The sequence below is a fragment of the Sciurus carolinensis genome, chromosome 6, assembly GCF_902686445.1.
Source record: "Sciurus carolinensis chromosome 6, mSciCar1.2, whole genome shotgun sequence".
In the NCBI taxonomy this organism is placed as follows: Eukaryota; Metazoa; Chordata; class Mammalia; order Rodentia; family Sciuridae; genus Sciurus; species Sciurus carolinensis.
In genome coordinates, this window is record NC_062218.1 from 45,985,611 (window position 1) to 46,009,187 (window position 23,577).

A 23,577-nucleotide genomic window follows, 5' to 3' on the forward strand; every position below is an offset into this window, starting at 1 on the left:
CTGTAAAAAACTAGAATAGCCAAAGGATCCAACACTATTAGGTGTACATCCAAAGGAAATACAAGGAATATATTGAGGAAACATCTGCCTGCCCATGTTTGCTCATTTATTTATTTGTATGCTCATGTTTGTTTTTGGCACTGGGGATTGAACTCAGAGTGATGTTACCACTGTGCTATATTCCTAGTTCTTTTTATATTTTATTTTGAGAAGGACCTCACTAAGCTGCTTAGGGTCTTCGCTAAATTGCTGAGGCTGGCCTCAAATTTGTGCCCTTCCTGCCTCAGTCTCAAGAGGGGCTGGGATTACAGGCATGTACCCCAACACTCAGCTACCCATGTTTATTGAAGCAAGATCCACAAAAAATGGACACAACCTAAATGTTTATCAAATAATGAATGGATAAAGAAAATGTAGTACCCATACACAATGAAATACTATTCAGTCATAAAAAGAGTAAAATCCTGTCATTTGTGACAGCATGGATGGATGGAACTGGAGATCATTATGCTAAGCAAAATAAACCAGGCCCAGAAACACAAGTACCATATGATCTCTTTCACGTGAGATCCAAATAAACTGATCTTATAGGGGTTGAGAATATGAAGGTAGATATCAAAAACTTAAGATGTGGGAGTGGAGGGAAAAAACAGGGAAAGGTTGATCCATGGGCACTAAGTTCCAGGTAGAGAGGAATAAATTTGGTGTTCTATTGCACAGTAGGGTGACCATTGATAATAATTATGTATGGTGTACTTCAAAAACCTAGAAGGATTCTGAATGTTTTCGTCATAAAGAAATCATAAATGAGGATATTCTTTTTAAAAAATATTTTTCAGTTGTCAATGGATCTTTATTTAATTTATTTATATGTGGTGCCAAGAATTGAACTCAGTGCATCACACGTGCCAGGCAAGTGTGCTACAACTGAGCCATGACTCCAACCCAGGAGAGGTATTCTTAATGTGATTTAAATATCACACAGCATATAACAGGTGTTCACTCGATGCTTTGACTATATCCCTTGCTGCTTTGACACTTACATGGTTTTTTCTTTTTCCCAAACTTTTCCCTGATTTTCTCCTCCCTGATCTTCTTTTCCCTAAACTTCTCCTCCCCAATCTTTTCCCTAAAACTTCTCCTCCCTGATCTTTTATAGAGGTGATTCGGAGAGAAAAAGATTAAGGAGAACAGATAAAGAAGGAGAAGAGCAAGGAAAAGATCAGGGAGGAGTTTAGAGAAAAGTAGATCAGGGAGGAGAAGGTTAGGGAAAAGAAGATCAGGGAAAAGGTTGGGAAAAAGAAAAATCATGTAAGTTTCAAAGCAACAAGAGCTATAATAAAAGCACTAAGCAAACCCCTGTTACATAGGGATTAATAAAATAATAGTTTTTGATGTGAGAGCAACTTTGATTATATTTGCACTTACATCTTCCTTTTTTGGTACAGGGGCTTGAACCCAGGGGTGTAACCATTGCTACAACCCACCCCTTATTTTATTTTTTTTGAGAGAGCGTCTCACCAAATTTGCCCAGGTTGGCCACAGACTTAACATTTTCCTGCTTCAGCCTCCCTAAGGACTGGGATTAGAGTGCATCAAGAAGTCTGGGTAATTCTTATTAAATTTTTTTGGGGGGTACCAGGCACTGAACAGGGGCATTTGACCACTGATCCACATCCCCAGTCCTATTTTGTATTTTATTTAGAGACAGGATCTCACTTGAGTTGCTTAGAACCTTGCTTTTGCTGAGGCTGGCTTTGAACTCACAATCCTCCTGCCTCAGCCTCTCGGGTCACTGGGATTACAGGGTGTGCTACTGTGCCTGGCCAATTCTTATTAAACTAGTATGAACATGGCTCCCAGGCTCAGGAAAGTTTAAGTGATCTGTGATGACTCTAATTTTGAAACTTGGAGAGACAGAAACAGAGAGCACTTGAGTGAGCAAGGGCATGTCCTCAAGGACCCACATTCAACTATGCCCCACCTCCTAAGGTTTCCACCACTTCCCAACAGCCCATTTAGTATGAAGGGATGAAGTCACTGATAAGGTTATAGTCCTCATGATGCAATCACCTCTCAAGGCCCTACTTCTGAATACTATTGCATTAGGAACCAAGTCTTCCACACCTGAGTTTTTTGGGGACATTTTGATCCAAACCATGAGGACTGGTGGTCTCCCTACTCCTCCTCTATCCCCCCTGCTCGGTGCTGGGGATTGAATCTAGGGCCTCACCCATCTTTCTTGACCAGTACTCTCATTAGTGAGGCACATTCCCAGTTCCTTATTTTAAAATTTTTAATAAATGAATGAATTTTTTGGTACTGGGGATTGAACCCAGAGGTGCTTTACCACTAATTATATCCCTAGGTCTTTTTATTTTTTATTTTGAGACAGGGTCTTGCTAAGTTGCTTAGGGTCTCCCTAAATTGCTGAGACTGGCTTTTGTTGTGGGACACAACTTAAGAACAGACCCACCACCACTGAGAAGTTCAAATTTGAGAGTCTTTATTAGCCAACAAGCTAACGGTCTTACACAACGTCCAAAATGGCTGCTATTGGGAGAACAGCCCCGAGTGTAGGGTTGGGGAGGTTTTTATACCATAAGTAAAACATGTTGGTACATTAATTGTGAGTGGCTATTGCTGTGATTCAAAACTACAAACTAACATCATGCGATCTAAAATCATAAGCAAAAGGGGAAGTGGGTCAAAATGACCTTAGTTAGGTACAAGTTAAAGAATGGTTGCTAATATCTAGACAATTGTTCTCTGACAGGGTACACTGTCCAAGAAAAATAGGAACCAAAAAGAGAACAAATTTACATTATGTAAGAATTGCCATTTTGTGTTGCCAAACGTGCTATGCTAAGTAACTGTTGGTGGGTACAGAGGTGGGATGTTCCCATGGGAGAAGTATTTCCTACATGACACGGAGTCTCAGGGTAAAATGGAGTCTGGTCATTGCCCATATAGCCTGGTCCATAACAGCCTTGAATTTACAATCTTTCTGCCTCAGTCTCCAGAGTTGCTGGGATTATAGGCATGCACCACTGGGCTCAGCTTTACCTTATTTCTTTAAACAGATAATATTTTATAATATAGATATATCATAATTTTTTAAACTAGTCCAGTTGGTAAAAATCAGTTTTCTGGTTTACACTACTACAAGTAAGTCTGAAATAAACACCTTTGTTTACACATCATTGTATATTCTAGCTAATATAATTTGGATCAAGTTAATTAACCTCTTTGTGGCTAATCTCTGTAGAGTTTTTAGTTAGTTCAACTAATGTATTTAAAATTTCTTGCAGAGACCTTAGGTAAAGAAATATTAGTTCTCATCACTCAAAATACATAATAATATGCTCATTTATGTTACCAAAAGCTTGGTCCTAAAAAAAAAAAAAAAAAAAAAACAAACAAAAAAAGATCTTACAAGCAATAAAAAAAAAAAAAAAAAAAAAAAAAAAAAAAAGCTTGGTCCTTGTCCTTGATGCCAATCCAATAATGAGGACATATTTTTGAGAAAAAGAAAAAATAAGTTTTATTGTTTTGCTAGCAAAGGAGAAACACAGGGACTCTTGTCCCAGAGGCTGTGATTCTGCCCATCAGAGGAACAGGGGTTTTAAAACAGGTGAGTCAGAGGAATCCTATTTCCTGAGATAAGGAAGGAGAGATTAGGAAGGAGAAGACCAGGAAGAAGTTCAGAGAGGAGATCAGGGAGGAGAACGTCAGGGGGAAGGTCAGGAAGGAGGAAAAAAACACGTCAATTTTAGAGCAGCAAGGGATATATTCAAGGCATAAAGTGGATTAACATAATTAACATAAAGATTAACACAATTAACATAATTATTCTAATTAATACTTATTCTAAGTCCTTTGTTTAGATTTCGGATAACTTATTACTGGGTGGCAATATCTCCAACTCCTGGATTCTTGTGGTATCAGAAGAATCAGATAAAAGCACAATTAAGTTGGAAACAAGACTATTCTTTTTACTGGTACTGGGAATTTAACTCCGTCAGGCAAGAACCCAGTGGCTCTACCACTGAGCCACATCACTAGCCCCAAGACTCTTCATTCTTATGGTTGAACACAGGGAGGTAGGACATGGGGGACAGAAAACCCAGGTTGACTCAAACAAAGGACAAAAGTATACAGCTTTTATGGCATCTAGAGGGTAGGCAGGCACTCATTATCTTGATATCATCACCGTAGAGAAAGAGTTTTAGCTGCCACCCGTGATCTTCTGCATCATCCTTCATTTGACTCATGTCTCATTGCCATCTTGTCTCCATAATGAAAAATTACAAAAAAATTGGGTAATAGTTTTTTTAATTACTTTTTTTTTTTTTTGAACTGGGGATTGAACTCAGGGTTGTCTACCACTGACCCATATCCCTAATATTTTTTTCCCTTTTTTGAGATGGGTCTCAGCAAATAGATGACACAGGCTTCAAATTGGAAATCCTCCTGCCTCACCTTTCTGAGTCACTGAGGTCACAGGTGAGCACCATGGCATTAGGCTGTCCCTTTGGCTTTAGAAAAGAATTGGCATGAGCCAGGTATGGTGGTGTTACCACTCGGGTACAGGGTTTGTTGTCTTTGAAGAACAGGACGTAGAGATAGCAAGCAAGAAATAGGTTTATTGCAAAAGCAAGAGTTCAACTTCACCAAGAGCTGGGAATCCAGGAGGAGGGTTTTGGCTTGTTCTTTTTATGGTCTCTGGAATTTCCTTCTTATCTCCTACCCTGTCCATGCTCTCCTCACTATTACTGATTGGTGCCTCCATTTGAATGTTTTAGTTTTTCTGTTGGATCCCCGGCTTAGGAGTCTGAGTATGTTTAAGTGTCTCTCTGGGTTTCCCGCTTGAGTGCACTAGCACTTTTGTCAACGAAGAAGTTGACTTCCTTAGCAGACCCTCTTCATGCTCCTATGTTCTGGCCCTACTGCAAAAGTGATCCACTTTATGCTTTGAACATAGATAGCCTTTGCTGCTCTGCCGCTGCAATTTATTTAAAACGGACATGTTTCTTTCTCTTCTCCTCTCCCCCTCCCTAATCTCAGGGGAAACAGGATTATCTTTCTTCACCATCCTAGGCAGAGTTATCTGTCCCTGAGCACACACCCACCATAGGAAAGATGTGACCTAGACGTTGGGGATGGTACCAGAAGATCTCAAAAACGACTATCTCCCAAATTAACAAGTGAATTACAACTCCAACTGAGAACACCAGGAATGTAGCCTTTGAATCACCTATTAAAAAAATTCCAGGGCTGGGGATATAGCTCAGTTGGTAGAGTGCTTGCCTCACAAGCACAAGGCCCTGGGTTCAATCCTCAGCACCGCAAAAAAAAAAAAAGATTCCAGGCCCATCTGATGGGCAGAATCACACCTTTGGGTTCCCTGTATTTATCCTTTGCTGGTAAAGCAATAAAACTTTTTTTCTTTTTCTCAAAACCACATCCTTGGTATTGGGTTGGCACTGGGGACAAGGACCAAGCTTTCTTTCTTTTTTTTTTTTTTTTTTGTGGTACTGGGGTTTGAACTCAGGGTCTTATGATTGCGAGGCAAGCACTCTACCAGCTGAGCTATCTCCCCAGCCCCAAGCTTCCTTTAACACTGCCACTGACCTCCTCAATTGCCACTTTGGCCTTCTATATCTCCTTCAGTGGCACAGGCCTGTAATCCCAGAAGCTCTGGAGTTGAGGCAGGAAGTGTGTACATTTTAGGCAACCTGTGCAACTAATCCTGACCCTGTCTTAAAATAAAAAATAAAAAGTGCTGCAAATGTAGCAGAGTGGTAGAGAGAGCACACTCTTTACTCCAATACATCCCTGCACCCTGGGAAGAAAAAATAAAAGATGGTGTGGTTATAATCCTAATCATTTGTAAGACCTCTTGATATACAAGATATATATGTAAATCAAAACTAGATATAAGGATAGTAGCCAAGTATATGTAATTAAATATTAATTTGTTTGTTGTACATGTTACAATTATTTGGCCACTTTCCTATTTTTCAACCGCATGTGTCTTTGGGCAGATGAAAAAATCACAATTTGTTGAGTTAGAGTTAGCAATTTTTTCCTTGTTTCTTGGTTGGACATCTTGTTTAGAAATAGTACAAGCTGGTCTTTCCCATTACAGAAATTATTTCTACGGAGACTATGTGGTGTGGTGAAAAGAATGTGGATAAAAGGTAAATAAACTTACTCTTATATCTGGTATAACCAAGTTGGCGCCCAACTTCCATACTGTGCAATGTTAAACATTAACAATAATAATTTGACCCATTTTCCTTACCTGCAAAACAGGAAAATAAGACCCACCTCAGAGGTTGATAAAAGGATTGAAATGCCTAGTATCCAGTAAACTGCACCCAGCGAGGCATACATTAATAGTCAAAAATGGCCATATCCCTGATAAAGACTAAAAGGTTGAGGTGTAAATTTTGGCGAGTTTACATTGCAGACGTCTTTCTGGGAGCTTTTTAGAAGTACTCCATTAAACTACAAACCCCATAATGCATATAAAAGGACCATAGTTTCTGTGTATGAAGCTCTTGTGGTTTGGGGGAGGGCAAAGAGACAGATACTTTTTCCGGATTTTTCCTGTTTAAGACACCCTGCCCCCACCTTCCCTTTAAGCACGTACGGTTCTTCTTTCTCTTGGAATGCCAACTTCACAGGTTTCAAAGTGAGTCTTCAATTATTCCAATTAGAGAAACCATGACTATGGTAACATTCATTTTTAACAACAGGGGCTGTATGGGGCCCTGATTTTCTAAATAATTCACCTAAGGTAGTTCAGAGTGAAGAATAACAATTACCACGATCACATTTGGTAGTGCTTTTAACCCTCCGGGAACCTGGGCTTCATTCCCAGCATGTTTCCTTTCATCAGCCACCCGCCTCCTGCACTTATTACTGATGTTCGACACACTCCTTATTTGCAGACGAAGGTGGACTGACTGCTCCAGGGCGCCGCATCACTGCAGCGCTCCGCCTGCGCTGTACCAGAAGAGGCGACGTGCGCTCTCCGATTCTTCGGGGCGCTAGCGCTGCGGCCGGCGAGAGACGAGCGTAGCGGCTCGGGCGAGTTCCGCTCCAGGGAAGACGCCGCACAGTGCGCCGCCCGAACCCGCGCGGCGGCTGCCTGGCGCCGGCGATCCCCTCTCGCCCTCTCGGCGGCCCCACCAACTCGGCTCGGGCGGCCGCGGGTGAGGGGAGGGGCGGGAGGTGCGGCTCATCTGGGAGCGGCGGGGAATTCCCCCTTCCACCGAACGTTCCCGATTGTTCACCGTCCTCACGTCAGCAGCAGGGGGTAATCCCCGACTCCAGCTGCTCCTGACGTCACCGCGCGGAGCCACCGCCCCCCCACCGCGTCCCTGCCTCCGGGGCCTCCTCGAAGCCCCGCCCCCAGTCGTAGCCACGCCCTCCCCTCCCCCAGTCGCCCGACGTAGAGGGCGGAGCTTCTTTGACCGGGGCGTGAGCGGTTGCTTCGGCCAGAAGGTTCTCTGGTGCAGGCGCTCCTCCTGCTGCCCCGCCCAGTAGGTTCGTTCGCACCGCTTCTTGCACACCCTTTCTCCCTCCTCCTCCTCCTCGCCCCGCCTTCCCTCTTCTCCTCAGCCCCTCAAGTTCTTTCCCCGCCTCACCACCTTCCACGATCTCGCGAGACTTGGCCCAGAACATTGCGGATCGGGTCGGCGCCATTTTGGGACTGAGACTGGTTGTGGGGGAGGGAAAAGCGGCAAAAGGGGATTATTCAAAGTACCGAAAACCTCCTCCCGGGATCGAGCGCAGCGGCACCCCCAGGCCAGGGACACCTCTGGTGGGGCAGAAGGTAATACCGTCCTCTGTGCTCCACGCGGGAGTCCGGGGGAGGAGGGGGCTGCCCGTGTCGGCGTTGGGGTTTGAGGGGTCGGGAGCGGCGTTGGCGGCGCGAGGTGTGAGGCTGCCCGCGGCCGGGGGGGCGGTGAGGAGCAAAAGGGGCGAGGGGAGGGAGGCGCGGGGAGGCCCCGTCCGGGTGTTGACTCAGCCCCGGTGGAGCGGAGGTGGCGGTTGTGGGAGGGGGTGGGTGCTTTGCCTCGGCGGCTGCGGGCGGGGGGGAGTGTGTGGCGGAGGCTGGAGCGAGTCCGGCGCCCTCCGTGCTCGGTCTCCTCAGGCCTCGCACGCGCCCGCCTGCTGTGCACCACTACCCTTCTCCGAGGCTGAGGGAGTCGAGGCCGACTTGTGGCCTTCGGCTGTTTTCTTCAGCCGCGCTTCCGCGCTCCCCGCCTCTCGGGTCCTTGGCACTTGCCGGGGACCGAGGCGAGTGCTTCCTTGGTCCTCTTGAGTCCTGTGGGGACTGGAGAGACTTGCTCTTGTTTGGAGAGAGAGAGAGAGACCCTTTTTTCTCGGGTTTACGAGTAGGGCCTGGTACCTCGCACCCCCTCAGCTTTGGGAAGAACCTGTTTTCCTATCTTAAGGAAATAGGAAGCTACACCTTTATCCCACTGCTGCCCTCCGGAGCGGGGAAGTCTGACCCTCAGGCGAATTTAAGGAAGCACCTTGGTCCGCTCCTCATCCACCTCGCTGGCTTAGTGGAGAAAATATGCCTCTTTTAAACATTCTAATTGGAGGGAGCGTCTCTCTGTGTTCCTCATTCTCCCAAGTTAACGTTTACTAATGCTCCATGGTAGCACAACTATTCGTTTTCCTTTGGAACATTGAGTAGGATTGGGAACGATATTTTGTAAGATTGTCAATTTCATGGTTCTAATATTTCTTCAAAAGGTTTGTTTTGCTCATATGATTCCCCAGTTCCCTAGTATTTTATCCGCACGTTGTTCCTGGTTCACATCAGTACTTGTCCTCCTTGGCTACCATTACCCACTGGTGTCCCCCTCCCCCGCCCCCCACGTCCTTCTCATTCAGTAGACTTTGAAGAGTGCGTGCTTTGGTACGACCCTTGTCCAGGCCCCTGTAGAGTACACAGAAGTGAATTTTGCTCTAAAGGTTGACCTTTTAACATGGGGTAGATTTTTCTTTTTTAAGCTCAAAGCCAGAACCCTGTGTAATTTAATTTTTCAAATAACTTTTACAGGTGATTGAATTATTCAGATATGAAGATCATCTTCTAGGTTTTCTGTAAAAGGCCCCGGATATTTCAAGTGGCCATTTTGGAATTACAATGTTTTTGGATAATTTTGCCCCAGAAGTTTATTAAAATTGGCAAGAATCATCTCTGAAGTGACTTGATAGTAGTGAACCGATTCAACAAGCTACTTAAAGAGACCCAGGCATTTCTTCAGTATTTTGGTTCAAACGGATTATATAACTGGTTAAAGTATTTCAGCTGGTGATATTTTTGCCCCCCCCATCCTGTTGTTGTTCTTCAGCCAAAACTGTTTAAGATATGTTTGATTTGTGTACTGAATAGTTTCAGCAGCTTCAAATTACTGTTTGAGTATTGTTAAAGTTTCATGGCAGTTTATTTTTACCTTTATTAAAACTTTTAGGAATTTTTGACCTCAGCCCTTTTCATGTCACAATGGGACAGCTTTTCTAAATGAAGACATTGAAAGAATACAGAGCTTTTTTCTTTTTATCTTTTACTTACGTGGAAATTTAAGATGTTGCAGTTTTCCACCAGCATGGTAGTATTGAGATAGCTATTTGTGTCTTTTTATGTGCTGATGTTTAGGAATACTCTTCAGATGTGAAATTTTCTGTTTGTTTCTGCTTTTTGGCTCATAAATTGGATATTTCATCTGGAGTGGATAAGTACAACAGTGACAAGTACATGGAATAATAAAGAAGACTTTGATCTTAAATCCGAGGAACTTGGCTAATTCTGGAGATAGCCATATGAAAACTTTAAAACAGAAGTATGGGTAGCTGACTTGAAATAACTCTATGTCAAATAGTCATAGGTTAAGCATCTTCAAAGAACTTGGGTATTATTTCAGAGGATACAAAATAAAAAAACAAACTGGAAAACATAAAGATTACAGAGAAAAAACCAACACCTTCGTGGCCAGTCCTGTTGGAATTTGTAAGTATTGTGGTGAGCAAATCAAATGTTCATTTGTAAACTAATGAGAGTCAAATTTATCCTGTGTTATTCTTGGAAACCTTTCATTTTCTTGCAGTAGTATTGCTTGGTTTCAGTTTCCTGGACAGTCTGAAAAACAACCATTAACCATTGAGTAAATTGAAATGCAGAAAATAGAGATTTAAAGATTAGAAATATTTCAGATAAAGTTCTAAGTTACAGGTTTTTGTGCTCTTAAAAAGCTAAATCCATATGGTCAGTGTTCACTTTGGGCTGTGGATTCATAGAATAGTAGAAAGGTAGGGAAAAATTGTTTCACTTTTCTGTGAGTTAGCTGTTTTACATATTAAATGTATGTTTTGATAGGCAGTTACTTTCTAAATGTGGGTTTAGACTATATTGCAAATGAAGTTTAGTGTTCACATTTGTTGTTTAAAACAAATTATAGCGCACAGCTCTTGGTTTTTAATCAATTTCATGAAATTGCTTATTTTAAGTCAAACCCTTCCTAACATTTTAACCCATTATTTGAATTAACTTTTTTTTTTTTTTCTTTTTGGTACTGGGGATTTAACAGGGGTGCTTTACCACTGAGCCACATTCCCCACCCTTTTTAAATTTTGAGACAGGATCTTGCTAAGTTGACTAGAGCTTCACTAAGTTGCTGATGCTGGCTTTGAACTTGCAATCCTTCTGCCTTAGCCTCCGGAGTAGCTGGGACTACAGGTGTTCACCACCATGCCAGGCCAGAATTAACTTTTTGAAACAATTTGTTGAAGCGGTTTTGTATTTCAAATGGAGTTAGAATTTTAGTTTCAAAAAGAAAACTAATGACCAGGAAAGAAAGAGAAAGCAACTGAGCAAGCTGAATTAAGAACCTTTAAAGTAACATGACCATTATGTATTATTTTCCCTCCCAGGAATGTTATACTGGCTTAGGTTTATAGTGCTTTTTAAAAAGTTGTGACTTAATTGCTATAGTAGAAATTCTTTGGCTAATTATGTTTTAATGATATTTGTGTTTTTCAGCAATGAATGTTTTCAGTGACAGTTACTACATTTAATTTTTTAGGGAATTGTGGGCACTGGGGGTTGTTTTTAAAGAAATTCACTGAACTTTGTTTTCAGGCAATTAATATTAGTGAACAGATCAGTGTAGCTAAAATAAATTGGAGTTTATTTCATCTAATTATTTTCCTGACATAAAAGATGATACTTTTTGAGCACTTTTCTCAAGATAACTTGTTGGTTGCTCGTTTCTTTTTTTGGTACAGGGAATTGAACCCGGGGGCACTTTACCATTGAAGTACATTTACATTCCCCAAGCTCTCTTAATTTTTTTTTATTTTGAGACAGTCAGCTGAGTCGCTCAGGGCCTTGCTAAATAGCTGAGATTGGCCTCAAACTTGTATTCCTCCTGCCTCAGCCTCCTGAGTTGCTGGGATTACATACCTGTGCCACCATGCCCACTTGCTCATTTATTTCTAAACTTTTTTGCTAACCTGTTGAATACTGTTAGCTCTCCTAGAGCAAAAGAGGTAGAGTCTAAAAGAATGTAGGTAGTCAAATAATGATTGTAGAATTTATTTTTTCTTCTAAAATTGATATTAGAGTGACAATTCCCTTTGTCATAATAGACTGGGTTGTATGTGTTTTCTTCATTAGGTGTCTGTAGATTGAGTAATTGAGTTTCTGTTTCAATTTATATGAAATTGGTGATAACATTCTACTCCCTTCACTTGGGGGAGCTTATATTTTATGCATTCCAACTTAATGACTTTAATGACAATCCAAGACAGTCCAAGAATATGCAGCTTTAATGTGATTATGAAGTTGACTGGAATCAAATGATCTTTATTTACAAAGAAGTATATAGCATTTGTTGTTTGTGATGGTTTTTCTTTAAATTTCCTTATTGTTTCTCCCAGGCAGAATAGAATACTTCATAGGCAATTTTTTTTTTTTTTTTAACACTTTAATCCTTGTGTAGTCTGACATTTACAAACTTTGCTTATAATAGTTGTTCAAGAACACATTTACTTGAATTTTTCTTTTGTTTTGTTTTCGGGTACTGTGATTTGAAGCCAGGGTGCTTTACCACTGAGCTACATCCCCAGCCCTTTTTATTATTTTGTGACAGGGTCTCGCTGAGTTGCTGAGGCTGGCCTTGAACTTGTGACCCTCCTGCCTCAGCCTCCCTAGTCGCTGGGATTACAGGTGTGTTCCACTGTGCTACTTGAATGTTTTGATAAATGTCTTTAATATTTTATTTTCTGGAGATTAAAATAATAGTATCACTAGTAATTGGAGCAATTGCTGGTCTGCTTCCCCTCCCCCCCATTCCTCTTTTCTTTTTATATCTCTTATTCATTCTCCCTCCCTACCTCTGATGTATAAACTATAGGTCTAAGTAATTACAGGAGCTACCAATTATGGATGATAATGGTCTCATGTGTTTTCCAGTGGGCTTTATATGGTATATCTTTTTTCTGGTACTTGGGATTGGATCTAGGGGAGCTTAATCACTGAACCATATCCCAGCCTTTTAAAAAATATTTCTGTTTAGAGACAGGGTCTTGCAGAGTTCTTTAGGGTCTCACTAAATTGCTGAGGCTTACTTTGATCTTGGATCTTCCTGTTTCAGCCTTCAGTGCTGCTGGAATTCAGGCAAGTGGCACCATGCCCGGCTGGTATATCTTAATTCTTAAAAACAGTATTATGAGGAAAGTGCTATTATGCAAGCATGAGAAAATTAAGATTTAGGGAGGCTAGAACTGGAAAAGGTACTCGGTTAGAAATGGCATCGAGTAGAGTGCTTGCCTTGCATTCACAAGGCCCTGGGTTCAATCCCTAGCACCACAAAAAAAACCAAAAACAACAAAAAGAAATGGCATCGAGTGGAACCAACCCAGATACCCTTCAGTAGATGAATGGATAAAGAAACTGATATATATACACAATGGAACATTACTCAGCAATAAAAAAGAATAAAATTATGGCATTTGCAGGTAAATGGATGGAGCTGGTGAATATCATGCTAAGTGAAATAAACCAATCCCAAAAAACCAAAGACTGAATGTTTTCTCTGATAGGTGGATGCTGATACATAGTAGGGGTGGGGGGGGTTGGGATGAGGGGAGCTTAAGTGAAGAATGGAGGAATGGTGGATTGCTTAGAGGGAAATGAGGGAAGGTGTGGGGGTGGGGAAGGAAAGATGGTGGAATGTGACAAACATCATTACCCTTATGTACATGTAAGATTGAACCCAGGGGCGCTTAACCACTGATCCACATCCCCAGCCCTTTTTTTTTTTTTAAGATTTTTTTATTTTGAGATAGGGTCTTGCTAAATTGCTGAAGGCTGGCTTTGAAACCTGTGATCCTGCTGCCTCAGACTTGAGTCACTGGGATTACAGGCATGCACCACTGTACCTACCCAGCCTGCTATTTGTTGATGGCTATTTTGGTGATACCTTTGAGTTGCTAAAAATTAAAATGTGTCTTTAGAGTATATTTGGATCTCACTCATAGCCTCTTTGCACAGATTTGTCAAAATTGAGAAAGGCGGAATAATAGGGAAAGGACAGAAATGTGCAAAACAGAAATTTGGGAAGAGTTACAGGGACAAATGAACATATAGTCCAAAAGTAAAGAAAGCAAGTGAAGGATAGATTCTGAACCCAGCTCAGATGATCTTTGACTTACCCAACTTGTCTTTTATTTTTTATTCTTTTGGTACTGGGGGTTTCACAGGGGCCTTTTACGACCAAGCCATGTCCCCATCCCTTTTTATTTTTTATTTTGAGGCAGGGTCTCTAAGTTGTTGAGGCTGGCCTTGAACTTGTGATACTCCTGCTTCAGCCTCCTGAGTTGCTAGGCGTGCACCACCTGCTCTGGTTTATTTTTGATACAATTTTTTGTTAGCAGTTTAGGTACAGGTAAGATAATTATATAGAAAAAGGATAATGGCTGGATATAGAAAAAGTAATGGGATAGAGACTTGGTTTAGTATACAGAATATCTTGAAAAAGGCATATATATATATATTTTTCTTACTGATACAGCTGGGATTTCAGGTTTGTGCCACATTGCCATGTTAGGCATGTTTGGTCTTTTATGTTTACCTAACCTTTTGGCTTTCTCATTAAACTGATAGTAATAATGATATGGAGTGTTTTGTTAATTGCAGAATGTAATGCAGATGTAAAGGTTTATTATCTTCATATTCTAATATTCTACTTAGTATAGTTCATGTCTCAAACCAGTATTTATCATATCCCCTCAAATTATTTATCTCTCTCTTTTTTTTTTTTAACCCCAAGACAGGCCAGGTTGTTCAGGGCCTTCCCAGGTTGCTCAGTGCCTTGCTTAGGCTGGCCTGGAACTTGTGATCCTCCTGTCTCAGCCTCCCAAATCCCTGGGATTGCAGGCATGCGCCACCCCATTGAGCTGTTATCTCCTGTTACTGGCATTGCCTGCATACCATTCATGCTAACTTGAAGTTGAATCTTTGACATTTTTTCTTGTGTTTATGATACACAGCTTTGCTTCTCTAGTTTTCATTTACTATTCGAGTTTGATTTTCGATTAAAGAAATAGTCAACTAATTTTTGTTTTTTTTTCCTATTCTTTCCCTTCCTAAAGTCTCTGCTGTGGCCAGAGAAACCTACTTAAAACATAGCTCTTGATTTTGTTTCGTCAGCAACTTTATTTGTGGGGTATGTAGAAAAAGCAGGTTGGAAAGAGATGTATTCTTTTTTTTTTTTTTTTTTTTTTCTTTGTGGTGCTGGGGATTGAACTCAGGACCTTGTACTTGCAAGGCAAGCACTCTACCAACTGAGCTATCTCCCCAGCCCCAAGAGATGTATTCTTTATCCCACCTCCTGCCTCATGCACCAGAGGTTATTACCATGAATTCCTTTTGGGGACATGAATAGGAATAGAAGACAGTGATTTCTGAGAATTCTTTTTTTTTTCCTTGTACTTGGGATTGAACCCAGGGTCTACATCCCCACCATTTTTATATTTTTTAATTTTGCACAAGATCTCCCTAAGTTGCTCAGACCCTTGCTAAATTGCTGAGGCTGACCTGGAACTTGCTATCTTCCTGCCTCAGCCTCTGAGTTTTTGGTATTATAGACCTGTGCCACCATGTCTACCTGAGAATTATTTCAAATTGATAATTTTGTGAAATTTATATGTAATTTTGGGGAAGTAGTTCTATTACTTTCAAACCAGACCCTCATGAAAATGTTAATTACAGGTAACCCTTTTTGTAGTTGGATCTCTTAAATTTTACCTTTTTCCTTTTTTGTCAGTTGCCCCACACATCAGAATAGTTACAGGTGTTATTTGTCCCTGGAAGTAATTGTTGTACAGGGTTTCCCATTCTTTATTATTTTTGTGTGTGATAGTGGGAATTGAATGAAGGAGCATTCCACCACTAGGCTATATACCCCAGCCCTTTTTAATTTTGAAACATGGTTTCACCAAGTGGTTGAAACCAGCCTCAAACTTTCCATCCTCCTGCCTCAGCCTCCCAAGTAGCTGGGATTACAGGCTTCCACCACCATGCCTGCCTGCCTTATTTCAGCAGTGAATCTGGAATTCTTATATATTTTTTTTCCCAGAAAATTTTAACAGTTTTATTTATAATTGTTATGAAGTTGAACTGCTGAAGCATGTTCACTGAAACATTTTGACTTGAATTAATGTTTTACATCTCACATTTCTATTAAAAATTCACACAAATGAAAATGGAAAAATGGCGAGTAGCTGATTTCTGTATCCTATTTTTTCCACTTAATAATCATATGCATAGGTACTGTTTGACCCTGTGGAGGAAAGTGATGTTCAGAACTAGTAAGAGGGAAAAAAATTTTTTTTTTTTTTCTTTGAGAATGAAATGTTTCCCATCATAGTGAATCTTAAGCATGTTCTCTGTGTATGCACCATGCTGTTGGATGTCTTTTGGCATAATTGTTACATGTTTGACATGTACAGCACACAGGTTGGTGTCTTCAAAAAGACTAACCAGATAGGTCTCACTTGCCTCCTTTCAAAGCACCAGTAGCTGTGCTCTGGAAGTGCAGGTCTGTTTTGAAGTCCTGAGCAATTTGATGCACCACACGCTGGAAGGGGAGGTTGTGAATCAGAAGTTCAGTGGGCTGCTGGTAACCTGTAATTTCACAGAGTGCCACAGTACCAGGCTTGTAACAATAAGGTTTCTTCACCCCTCCAGGAGAGGGCTTACTCTTGTGAGTGGCGTTTGCAGTCAGTTGTTTCCTGGGTACTTTACCATTGATTAGAGTCATGGGGGTGCAGCAGCTAGAGAAGATGTTCCTTGCCTCAGTAAATGAGTGTCAACTTTGTGGTGTACTGTTACTTATTAGTAAACATAGCAAAAACGTTAAGATTTCTCTGACGTGTGGATATATAATAAGAATCATTGAACTTGAATCATCATTCCATCCCATTGATTAAGTAATAACTATTTGATGTTGGCCAAGCCAGTTTTTTTTTTTTTTTTTTTAATTTTATTGTTTCATACTGAGAATTGAACTCAAGGGCACTTAACCACTGAGGCACATCCCCAGCCCTTTTTTGCATTTTATTTGGAGACAGGGTCTCACTGAGTTGCTTAGGGCCTTGCTAAATTGCTGAGGCTGGCTTTGAACTCAGATCCCCCTGCCTTAGCCTCCTGAGCCACTGGGATTACAGGTTTGCACCACCATGCCTGGTACAGGTTTTTTTTTTTTTTGGGTGCTGGGGATCGAACCCAGTACTATTCTTGTTTGCTAGAATAGTACTTCTTAAAGTTATCATTAGAATCAAGTAAAATAATGAATGCTAAACACATTACAATTGTAAAATGATAACAGTCATATAGTTGACTAAACAGATGATAGTGGTTGAGGACTACATGATGAACCGGGAGGGAGGATTTGTGAATTTGGAACATAAATAAATACAAAATGGACAGAATTGATCAGAATTTAGATTTGCATTTTGTGACATATTTAAAATTGTTAAAACACATGCATTATAGTTTTCTGGGATCATATTAGTGTAATTTGTGATGTGGCATCATAGCTTTAAAATGGCCACCTTTATGCAGATAGTCTTAAATCATCAATCTTTGCCCCATAATCTAGACATAATTTAATCTTGAATGCTCCGCATATCCACTTTAGCTTCCAAAGCAATGCTCCTCTTTCCTAGGCTGTTACCTATTCCATTCTTAGTAATTGGCTCTATCATCCTAGATGTAGTCAAACTAAAACACTTGGGAACCATCTTCATATTCCTTCTTTCCCCCATCTAATCCATTAGCAAATCTATTTGCTCTGTTTCCAAAATCTCTCAAATATGTCCATTTCTTTTTTTTTTCCTCCACTCGTAGACATCTCAAGACTTTATTTTCTATTTGGTGCAAGTACATGAAAAGGAAATAATAACAGCCAGTACAATTATGACTGTGATCTTAAACAAATATGTCCATTTCTATCTCACTACCACTAGACTTGTCCAGGACACCATCTCTTATCTAAATTACTGCAGTAACCTCTTTTTCCTGACCATTTGCACTGTATTTTTTATTATTTTATTTAATTTTGTGGTGCTGGGGATCGAATCCAGAGCCTGGTGCTTGCAAGGCAAGCACTCTACTGACTGAGCTATCTCCCCAGCCCTAGTTTATTATTTACATCAGAATAAAAATTCAAAAATGATAATTAGATCATGTCATTTTTCTGCTTAAAACACTTGTCTTCCATTGGCCCTGAAAGTAAAATGCATGTTATCCTGCAAGGATCTTTATTGTCCTCTCTCTTTTTCTACAGTTCTGTTTGCATTACAGTCTTACTGGTCCATTGAACCTGTGGCTTTTCTCTTCCTTGAACATACCTTGCATTTTCCTTACTGTCAGGGCCTTTCTATTATTTTTTTCCTTTTTAGCTCAGGTGTGAATATTTCTTTTGTTCTTTCTTTCATTCATTTTTTCTTTTCTTTTTTTGGGATCAGGGATTGAACCAAGGGCACTTAACCACTGAGCCACATCTCCAGCCCTATTTTATTTATTATTTATTTATTTTTTGTTACCAGGGATTGAACCCAGTGGTGCTTGACCACCGAGCCATATTCCCAGCCCTTTTTCATATTTTATTTAGAGACAAGGTCCTGCTTAGTTCCTGAGGCTGACTTTGAATTTGGGGACTCTCTGGTTCAGCTTCCTGAGCAAATGGAATTACAGGCATGCCTCACTGTGCCTTGCTCCATTTTTTTTTAATTCCTTTTTTTAATCTGTGTTTATTTTTACGTGGCGCTGAGGATTGAACCCAGGACCTCACACATGCTAGGCAAGCACTCTACCACTGAGCCACAGCCCCACCCCTCGTAGCCCTTTTTATTTTGAGGTGATCTCACTATGTTTACAGCTTTGTAAAGTTGCTGAGACTGACTTTGAACCTGCAATTCTCCTGCCTCAGCCTTCCAGCTTACTGGGATTATAGGCTGTGCTGCTACATCGGCCTCTTTCTTTTTTTGGTGTGGGGGGGTGGGTACTGGGGATTGAACTGAGGGGCACTCGACCTCTGAACCACATCCCCAGTCCTGTTTTGTATTTTATTTAAAGACAGGGTCTCACTGAGTTGCTTAGCACCTTGCTTTTTCTGAGACTGGCTTTGAACTCTAGATCCTCCTGCCTCAGCCTCCCTAGCTACTGGGGATTATAGGCATGTACCACTGTGCCTGGTTCTTTCCTTCATTTTTGACATAGGGGTCTTAACTATGTTGTCCAGATTGACCTAGAACTCCTGGGCTCAAGAGATCCTCCTGCCTCAACCTTCCTTCCCCCCTTCGCCCCCTTTTTTTGGTGTGTGTGTGTGTGTGTTTTGGCACTGTGGTTGAACCCAGATATGCTGTGCCACTGAGCCACATCTCAAACCCTTTTTATTTGGAAACAGGATCTAAGTTGCTTAGGGGCTGATATGTTGCTGAGACTGACCTTGAACTTGTGATCCTCCTGCCACAGCCTCCTGAGTTTCTGGAATTACAGGCAATGCACCATTGTGCTCAAGCGCTATCTCAAACTTTCAAATAGAGGGGACTGTGGGTGACTGCTACCACACATGACTAGCTCAGTTTTAGCTCATTGGTAACCACTTTGATAGACTTTCTCTGGTTACTGTATGTAAAGTGGGCAACCCCCTGTGTATATCCTTTGATTCCTTTTATTCTGTTACATCCTATTTTTTCTGGAGCCTAACCAATAATTACCTTGTTTATTATCTTCTGCTTATCTTCATTATATAAACACATACTCTCTGAGGGCAGGGGCCTGTCTCATTTGTTTACTGTTGTATTCTCGGTGCAGGTATTTGCACAGTAAAAGAATTACTCTTAGATAAGTTAGTCTTTTTGAACTGAGTAAATGAAGTTAGTATTTTATCATAGAACTACTGTTTAACTGCTTGGGGACTAGGTGAAATTTGTTCTCAATGGATTATTTATAGACAGGTTTTTTTTTTTTTTTTTTGGTCAGATAATTTACAAACTATTTTATTTACTTAGATTCAATAATTTGTTGCATAAGCTTTTAGTTTGCTGAATTTAAGACTGGTCTCGGATTTGCTATTATCTTTTGAAGGTACTGCCTGATAGACTTCTTTAGCATGACGGTTTTAGAAAATTTCCCCAGTTTTCAACTGTTGAATCAGGGATAGAAACAGGTAAATTGTCTCCAATTTAAAAAACAAAAGCATTTACCTTTAGGTTTCAAGAAATGACATTGAAATATATAGGCGAACAGAATTTTCAGTTCCTCATTTTCAGAATCAGAAAGACCATGAATTTCTCTGCTCTTTTTGGTGATTGGGATTGAACAGAGGGGCACTTAACCACTGAGACCCCTGACCTTTTTTTTTTTTTTCATAAGAAACATGAGGGAGATTTATGCTCACAGAGTTTTACTTTTTTGGTGTTAAAGAATTTCTCAGTGTGATTTTGTTCTGGTTTGTATGAGAAAAACATGGTTACAGATTCCTTGCAAGCAAGAGGCTTTCTTACTAAAGTTCTACAAAGACCATAAATGTGAAGCACTTAAAGTTTCATAGTGATTAAATTTTTAGTCTTGGAACACTCTCTAGGTTGAAATTTACTTCAAAAGTGGATTCACGTGATAACCAAGATGTCTTAAAGGATTTTCCTTATGCAATATAGGTACCTTTGGTTTTTTTCCCCTGAATTCAGTTGTTTGTTTCAGATTTTTCATGATTTATTTAGTTGCTCTACCATTTAAATGAATTACGGGAAAAATATGGGAATGCCTAAATTTAAGTGAAAATGTGTTTACCTTAGTCCTGTTAAATTGGAATCTTCCAAGTAGTTAATTTTCAGGGGAGGACATTAGGCTATTTTGAAGGTGTAGGTGACTGGGTTAGTTGGTTAGTGGCAACTGACTGCAGTGGCAACTCATACTCTGCTCTTTTTGGTGATTGGGATTGAACACAGGGGCACTTAACCACTGAGACCCCTGACTTTTTTTTTTTTTTTTTTTTTAAATACTTTGGAGACAGTCTCACCGAGTTGCTTGTTAGGGCCTCACAAAGTTGCTGAGGCTGGCCCTGAAGTTGAGATCTTCCTGCCTTAGCCTTCCCAGTCACTGGGATTACAGATGTGCATGATTCTCTCCTCATTTTTTATTCGTATAAATTGGTACTTCTATTTTGTGTGATTCAATATAGCTGTAGGCCAAGACAGTACTTGACAAGTAAGACTAAACCTTAAAATTTCAGTTAATTATTAGGCCAGTGTTTTATATGATTAGGTTAAACCTCTACTTAATGTGTACTGGATTATTTATAGTATGTATATGTATACACAGTGATTAAGATTTTCAGCTACTACTGACTAGTATTGGGACCTTGGGAACTTAAAATGTGCTTTGCATCTATATAAAAACCTGTTTTTCTTGTTTTAAAAAGTATATCAGCCTTCTGGGGAATGTGATGAGAACTAAATGAGATAATGAGATCTAAGCACATGCATAGGAAATAGTGTATTCAGTATATATTTTTAGTTATGTTCATGACCATTTATGTCCTTAAAGTAAAGAACTTTAATTTTGATGTCTTTTACTTATCCTGTTTCTGTTAGCATTTGTTGGGACTGAATTCTTCATCGGGTTAGACTCATTTTAAAAAAATTCATTTGTTCAGAATTGTTCACTGTTCTTGGAATCTTCAGGCTAATTTAGCTTCACAAAAATATGGATTATGTGGAGTTCAATTTTCTGTTCAGGAAATGCTAAAGTTGAGTCATACCTAAAGGATTTAAAATTATTTTGAATTCATGTATACAGTTCAAAGAAAAGATGCAAAAGTTTGTAGGAGAAAAAATCACCCCCAACTGTTTGCCATTGAGGAAACTGCTGCTGTTTTCTTATGTATTTTTCTAGAGACCAATGATATTTTATTTATATATATTATATATACACATATACTAATCATATCCCCCCATTTGCATGCTGAAGTAGAATGCAGAGTTTTTGAATGTTAGGTGTCTGTTGTACCATTGAGCTACACCTCTACCTCATTGTTTTTATTGATTGCATAGTGCTCTATTTAACCATACTTTTATTTATGTACTTACGGTTATTTCTTGTTAATTTTCGTTTTGTTTTTGCATTTAGGAACAGTGGTAGGGAGTATGCTTATGAATATGGGGTGAATGCCTATAAATAAATTTCTTTGATTTTGAATGATATGGAAAACTATTCTCCATTAGAGGTATGCCACCTTACGTTTATAGCACTAAATGGGTGTCAAATGTTTTTCCTTTGGTATTTTGCCTTTTTCTTTCAAATGAGAATGAAGATTTTTTATCTGTAAGATGTTTTTCTGTGGACTTCATTTATATCATTTGTCCATTCTTCTGTTCTTATTTTGTTCATGTATAGAAACATTTTAAGTCTGAATGAAAGTCAGCTCTTTATATGTATTAGATGTGATGATTATTTTTCTCATAGTATTTTGCTCCCTTTGATTTGTTTTTGGTGTATTTTGTCATTTTTTGTGTTTGTGCAAATATACTTGAATATGTAAATTTTTATTACTTGTTGGGTTTTGTGTCATACCTGCATATGCCTTCCTTCCTCCCATCCCACTGCCTTTATGAGGGGAAGGGTTTACTGGGGATTGAACCCAGGTTCCTGTTACAATTGAGCTATATTCCCAGCTCTTTTGTTTATTTTTGAAACAGTGTCTTGCCAGGTTGTTTAGGGCTTTGCAAAGTTGGTGAGGCTGGCTTTGAACTTGGGATCCTCCTGCTTCAACCTTCTGAGTTGCTGGGATTATAGGTGTGTGCCACCTCGCCGGGCACAGCAATATAATCTTTCCTCATCATTTCCTCTCTACCTGCCCTCCTCCCTTTCCCTCTTCCCTTTCCTCTACTCTGCTGATTAACTTCCAGTTTTCATGAGATCCTCCTCCTCTCTTTTCCTTTTTCCATTCTAGCTTCTACATATGAGAAAATACAACCCTTGACTCTCTGAATTAGGCTTATATTGCTTAACATGATATTCTCAAGTTCCATCCATTTTACTGCAAAATGACATAATTTCATTCTTTATGTCTGAATAAAAGTTTATTGTGTGTATATGCCACATTGTTTTTATCCATTCATCCATTGAGGGACACCTAGGCTGGTTCCATAGTTTGGCTGTTGTGAATTGTGTTTATAAATATGGGTGTGATGTATTGTTACAGTATGCTGACTTTATTTAATTCTTTAGGATAAATTTCAAGGTGTGGTGTAACTGGGACATAATAGTGTTGTCATTCCCAGTGTCTTTTTTTTTTTTTTTTTTTTTGGGTCAGGGATTGAGCCCAGGGGTTTTTAACCACTGAGCCACATTCCTATCCCTTTTATTTTTTATTTTGAGGCTGGGTCTCTGTAAGAAACTTAAGGCATTACTAAATTACTAAGGCTGACCTTGAATTTGGAATCCTCCTGACTCAGATTGTAGATATACACCACCATACCTGACTACCTCCATTTCTTGTCTTTTGAAAAGAAAGCTCCATACTGATTTTTGTAGCAGTTGTACTTAAAATACCTGGTGTGTGGACTTTTCATTCTCTTTTTGTCTTATGCAATAACTCTGGTTTTTAAATCACTTCATCTTTAAAATCAAGGAAGATGGATTTAAAAATCATTTAATATGAAAGGAAACTTATTAGTATTCTATTTAAAGATTTTGTAATTCTAAAAAGTTGATTAGCTTTTGACATGCAAATTAAAGCCCATTTTGTTGTAAAAAGTTACATTTTCATAAATTCTGTGGGAATCAGGGTATTAGGGTGTTGCTCAGTGGTAGAGTGCATGTTTATTATGCCGGAGACTCTGGGTTTGATTCCTAGCACCACAGAAAATGGGTACAAAACCCATTTAAAATTTTTTTGTAACAAGGAATGGAATATCTTAATTTGTAAAATGAAGGTGAAAATACCTTTATCTTACGAGGATCAATTGATATGTGTA

At 39.8% G+C, this 23,577-nt stretch overlaps 1 protein-coding gene across 3 annotated transcripts in view; it reads left to right on the forward strand.

Annotated features, from left to right (window-relative positions):
- The first annotated feature begins 7,559 nt into the window (after positions 1 to 7,559).
- Gpbp1 (GC-rich promoter binding protein 1) overlaps positions 7,560 to 23,577 on the forward strand; it is a 60,021-nt gene continuing 44,003 nt past the window's right edge. Inside the window, exons 1-3 of one of the 3 annotated variants that reach the window (XM_047555109.1) lie at positions 7,560 to 7,846; positions 9,089 to 10,039; positions 12,180 to 12,256. The gene's annotated coding sequence lies outside the window, so the exon portion shown is untranslated. The remainder of the gene's footprint in view (positions 7,847 to 9,088; positions 10,040 to 12,179; positions 12,257 to 23,577) is intronic. The other 2 variants (XM_047555107.1, XM_047555110.1) reach the window with 2 other exon arrangements.